Consider the following 6,022-nt stretch of genomic DNA (forward strand, 5'->3'; position numbering starts at 1 on the left):
CATAAACCAACTCGAGTCTCATTAGACCATGCATGTTGTTGAGTAGGGAAGACTAAGTCGACTTGTAGGATTTGTACAATCTAATCGATTTGGCACCGGGACCCAAACTTTCCTAGGATTGTAAGATATAACCCAACTCAATCCATCACAACAATAATTGCTTGCTTATAATTTGAGAACATGTTTGTATGATCAATTCCCATGAATCCCTTATGACCCCATGACACCCTAGTGCTTTTTTATCAATTGTTTACAACCCTTTCAATTCATCTTGCTTGTTTATTTCCATTGCTATTTAGTTTAGTGACCTTCTACATCAACCCAAATTGTGACACCCCTAAGACACCACTAGTTTCAATAGAAATCTCATCTCAATTCCCGTCCCTTGGGATCCGACCTTTACTTGCCTCTTTACTAATTGTAGAGTTGTTTGTGAAGCTATAAATTGTGTTTTGATTCGGACGTGACCCAACGACCACATCTATTTAATTGTGAACACGAAACGGACCGATCAAAAATGGCGCCGTTGCCGGGGACGGTGTTTACTTGATTTAGATTTTCTTTTATTGTTATTAGTTGTGTCTTTCTTCGCCTTGGGGAAGTAAAACTCCTCAAGTTTTTTCTAATTATTTTCGAGTTGTTTGATATTTTGCATGTCTAGAAGGTCACAAGGTGATTTGTTACCTTTTGACCGTGAAATTGAAAGAACCTTGACAAACAATAGGAGATTTGCTAGGAGGAATTTGAGAGGTATTAGTGAGGTTGTTCAACCAACTATTGAGTTCATCAACCCTTTTGCAAGAGAAGGTGAGGAGAACCCAATACAAAATACCCCACAAAATCAACCTACAATGCCTAAATTTTCGTCACATTCCGTACCCACCGAGGAGAACCTACCCAATGGTACTCCCACATCACAACATCTAACCGGAAATTTTATTGCCAAATCCGCCTTTATCCAATTAGTCGAAAGGAGCCAATTTGGGGGGATGCCTAGTGAAGACCCTCATTCTCATATGGAAACCTTTTGTGACTATTGTGATGCGATTTCTCAAACCGGTGTGACTCAAGACCAACTTCGATGGGTCTTATTTCCTTTTTCTCTAATCGGCACCACGAAACAATGGTTGAAGGGCCTTGACAAGGCCACTCTAGGAATAGATTCTGGGAAGAAGTTGGCTCTAGCTTTCTACAAAAAGTTCTACCCACCGGAAAAGACTAACATGCTAAGAGCTCAAATTACGGGTATTAAGAAAAGGGATGAAGAATCTTTGTATGAAGCTTGGGAGCGGTTCAAGGGAATTTGTCGCTCATGTCCTCACCATGGACTTAGCGAATGGTTCTTGATACAACAATTTTGGAACGGTTTATATGAAGATTCAAGGAACATTCTCAACATGGGATCAAATGGAATGTTCACCGAAGTTGATGACAATCAAACATGGAACAAGATTGAGGAAATGGCGGTCCATAACTCACAATATAGTAGACCTCGCAAGGCTACTAGAGGAGGAAGGCATGAAGTGGACTCCGTTACTCAATTGGGTGCTCAACTTAGTGCTCACATTGACACAATCAATTTGAAGTTTGAACAAGCTATGGCTAAACTTGAAGAAGCCTCAAAATCACCAAAGCATCATGTTAATGCCATGACGGCATCCTCATCAATCCCAAGTGGGATATGTGAGAATTGTGGAACTTTGGGACATGACCAAAGTGAATGTAGGGGAACAAATGAACAAGTAAATGCTTTCCAAGCATACAAGAGTGGTACCCCTTATTCCAATTATTACAATGAAAACACCAAGTTTCACCCAAATCTCTCATACAAAAGCCAAAATGTTCAAAATCCTCAAACAACTTACCCTCCACCTCCCATGAGTAACCAAAATCAAAGACCCTTTTACAACCAAAACCAAGGTTACCAAAATCAAAATCCATACAATCACCAAAATGACCAAAGTTTTGATGTTCAAAAAGCGGTCCTCCAAATGCAAAAGAATCAACAAGAGTTTTTCACTCAAATGAAAAAAGATAGTCAAGCAAAGGAAACCACCATCAACAACATTCCAGCTCACACCAAGATGTTGGAAACACAATTGACTCCACTAGCATCTTCAAGCTCACAAAGACAAAAGGGGCAATTACCACCTCAAAGTAATCCCCCAAGACATGAAACGGTTAGTGCCATTCACTTGAGAAGTGGTACAAGGTATGAAGCACCGAAGAAGCAAGTTTAGGATGAAGTTGTGGAAGCTAGTGATAAGGAAGAAATTGTGCAAAACTCAAAATATGGAGAATCATCAAAAGAAGAAATTTCAAAGAGAAATGAAGACAAGGTCAAGGAGAAGGAGCCCATTGTGATTAGACTTCCTTTTCCAAGTCGTCAAGCCAAGCCCAAATTTGATGACCAACTTGGAAAGTTTATGGAAATTGTGAAGAATTTGGAAGTCTCAATTCCCTTCACGGAATTAATCAATCACGTGCCGGCCTATGCGAAATACATGAAAGACATCCTCACAAAGAAGAAGTCGATCCGGAAACTTGAGACTATCGCCTTCACTAAGGTGAATAGTGCAATACTTCAAGGGAGTTCACCTCCAAAACTAAGGGATCCGGGAAGCTTCTCAATACCGTGTACTATTGGCGACACCATGATCAACAAAGCCTTATGTGATCTAGGGGCTAGTGTGAGTGTTATGCCGTACTCGGTAAGTAAAAGGTTGGGGATGGGAGTGCTTAAATGCACCAATATCACACTCCAAATGGCCGATAGATCGACGAAGACACCATTAGGGATATGGGAAGATGTCCCCGTGCGAATTGGGAAGTTTTTCATCCCGGTGGACTTTGTCATTGTTGATGTGGAGGAAGACTCCAACATTCCAATCATTCTTGGAAGACCCTTCTTACACACCGCGGGTGAGGTGATTGATGTAAAACATGGTGAGCTCACTCTAGAAGTGGGAGGTGAGAGTATAACTTTTAATCTTGACAAGACTATGTGAGCTCCCCGTTTACATGAACCGTGTTTTATGATCGATCATTATAGTCAGAAGGATGAAAGGAAAAAGTCGGAACTCCAATGGAAGAAGAAAATTGAAGATGCTCCATTCAAAGAGCAAGTGAATTGTGACAAGGAGAGCTTGCAAAGCTCACCAAAATCAATTAAAGAAGAAGAAGATGGCCTCATTGGCCAAGAAAAGGAAATGGGAAAGTTGTCACCATCAAATCAAGAGATTTTCAATGATCCAACTTAATGAAGTTTGTGGTCTTTGGGACGACGAATTTGAAGGGATTTTTAATCCCTACATTGGTAATGCCATCGATCAAGACCGACAACAAGGGCCAAGTTCTATTGAAGACCTCTACCATGACAATGAACAAGCTTTTGATTACTTTTTCAAGGTGTTGAGCAACATCAATAACACCTTGAACATGCCCCCTTGACATCTCATCAAGAATGAGAGTTTGGTGGAGTCCTCCCTAAACCACCATTTGTAAATATTTCTAACTCCCTAACTTGCATTTCAATTCTTGTATTGCATTTTTGTTATTTTTGGATTTTTATACTTTGATCAAGATAATTATCATGTTTGAGAGAAGTGAGGGAGGGATTAATAATTTCAATTAATGTGTAGTGCTTTAGCTTAGTGTGGGGATGACAATTGCCTAGGCTATCTGATGCGTGTCATTTATATGATGTTTTACATCTCTTTTTACACGCATTTCAGAGCTCAATTGTGCTATATATGCCCATATTTCTCTATTTTCCTCTACTTTCGTGCTTTTGTACTTTATTGCAGAAATGTGGAGAATTTAGCGGGAAATCAAGCCAAATCCGTCCCCGAGTAAGCTGCATTGTAAATGACGTGAAGAAATTGCTTAAGGAACGAGCTTGGTGCGCGATCCAAGGCCCAAAAGACAAGTCCACGAAGAATAAAGAAGTCAAGTAGCAGCTAATCCGGTCGATCGACCATCCACATCAGTCGATCGACCACCTATCGGATTCCGAACCTCATCGTTTCTTTGAGGAGCGATCGATCGACCGGCCCGAGTAGTCGATCGACCGATTTCGATTCAGGACGGAATTAAAAGATTGAGAAACTCAAGGCCCGTGAAGTTTAGGTTTTAGGAAATAGTTGTTGCGCTTATTGGCTATATAACGTAACATAACTTTCAGTTTTTATCATCAAGTTTCATATCACAGACAGTACTTTTAGTTCTAGCTTATTTCCGAATTAGGGTTTGATATATCGACTTTGCATCGGATCTTTCAGTTCTTAATCTTAATCTTCCTTTGAAATCTCGGTATTCCTCGCCCTAATTCTGTTCTTCTTTATTTTCGTTAGTATAGAATTGTTAGTTAATTCCCTAAGCCGATTTATCGTTCATGTTTATTGTTTTCTTTATCAATTCAAGCATGAATCCTTTAGTCTTAATCTTTAGCGTTGTTGTAGTTTTCATCATTGCCATGAGTAGCTAAATAGCTTGTGCTAGGATGTAGGCGATTTATGGCTAGGCGGCAATAGGTTAGACACGGATGAACCAGCGTGTCGATCGATCGATCGACATTGTTGGTCGATCGACTGATCTTGTAAGGTTATCTTTGTTTTAATTGTTTTTAAACTTGTATTTAACGAATCGAATGCATGCGACCAGTTAGATACCTCTTTTGTGACCGACCCATTAGATCGAAAGATAGGGAAGGTTATTTGACCGTCAATTAATTCGACTAAACTGTGCTAAGATCGAAAGATAGGTATAGTTTAGACCATTAGTCACTTTTCAGGACGAAAGTTAGTATTAGTGACATTAGGGACCTATAGCGAGATCGAGAGATGCTATTTGTTAGGAGTGGACCGAGAGGACCTCTTATTTCCCGCCTTACTTGTGTTTAATTCAGACCGACCTAGTTTTTGCCGCCGTAGTTTGTAATGACCCGACCATCCTAGTACCTTTCTCTTATCTGTTTATTTCGTTTATTAGCTTTGTTATCTTTAGACTTAGACCAACTCAATTCAACCCCCATAATAGTACCTTAGACTGATCATAGAACAACTAGAATTTACAACTGCCTCCTTGTGGATCGACCCTGTTACCACTAGCCTAGGTTAGTCTTAATAGGAGTTTATAAATTTTATCTTTGGTACTCACAGCGACGGGTATCAAATTTTGGCGCCGTTGCCGGGGAGGCAATAGTCCTAATTTTAGTTGTTTTTATTTTCAGTCTTTCTCAGTTTAAGGGACTTTTGTTCCTTAAACTTTTCTTATATTCTTGTTGTAGTTTCATCTTATGCGCAGGTCACAGGGTGGAGAATTACTACCATTTGACTCTGAGATAGAGAAATCTTTGCGCGGGTTGAGACGAGCACGAAGGATATTGTCGACAGAGGAAGAGCTGAATACTCTGTCAAGCTATCTCGAGCACGATCTGTTTGAGGAAGACCAACAGTCTTCACCCACCTCTTCGGCTGAAACAGTTACTTCTCCAGAATTTTCAGTCATGGCCGAGGAAGCGAGTATAGATAGTTTTTCTGAGCCGACGGCCGCGAACTTATATAAGGGATTCGAACTACCGGGAGAAGCCAGAAAGTTCGAACCAAAGCCTGCCTACATCACTATGGTAGAGAGAAACCAGTTCGGGGGAGCTGCAAATGAAGATGCAGCTAAACATATGGAGACCTTCATTGACTACTGCTGCTCTATTCCCCCACCAGCTGGCGTGACCCAGGACCAGATCAAGGAAACTATGTTTATCTTCTCCATTCGCGATCTTTGCAAGGGAATGGTATAGAGATCCGGACCGAGCCGCTTTGGAGATCACCGATCTGGAATACATTGGCATTGGCGTTCTACAAGAAGTACTTTTTTGCTTCAAGGACGATCGCCATTAGAGCTCGATCACGGGCTTTAAACAAGGGCCGGATGAAAATTTCCATGAGGCATGGGTCCGATTCAAGAAGTTGGTGCGAACCATACCGCACCATGGGTTTGCTAAGTGGAGTTTGTGCAATCATTT

The 6,022-nt window shown here is 40.8% G+C and overlaps 1 non-coding gene across 1 annotated transcript; it reads right to left on the reverse strand.

The window, feature by feature from the left end:
• Positions 1-1,223: 1,223 nt before the first annotated feature.
• On the reverse strand, positions 1,224-1,330 carry LOC141603292 (small nucleolar RNA R71). Its single transcript, XR_012525178.1, has one exon. It is a non-coding gene; the product is annotated as a small nucleolar RNA R71 (small nucleolar RNA).
• Between the last annotated feature and the right edge of the window lie 4,692 nt (positions 1,331-6,022).

This window comes from Silene latifolia, chromosome 9 (genome assembly GCF_048544455.1).
Source record: "Silene latifolia isolate original U9 population chromosome 9, ASM4854445v1, whole genome shotgun sequence".
Taxonomy (NCBI): Eukaryota; Viridiplantae; Streptophyta; class Magnoliopsida; order Caryophyllales; family Caryophyllaceae; genus Silene; species Silene latifolia.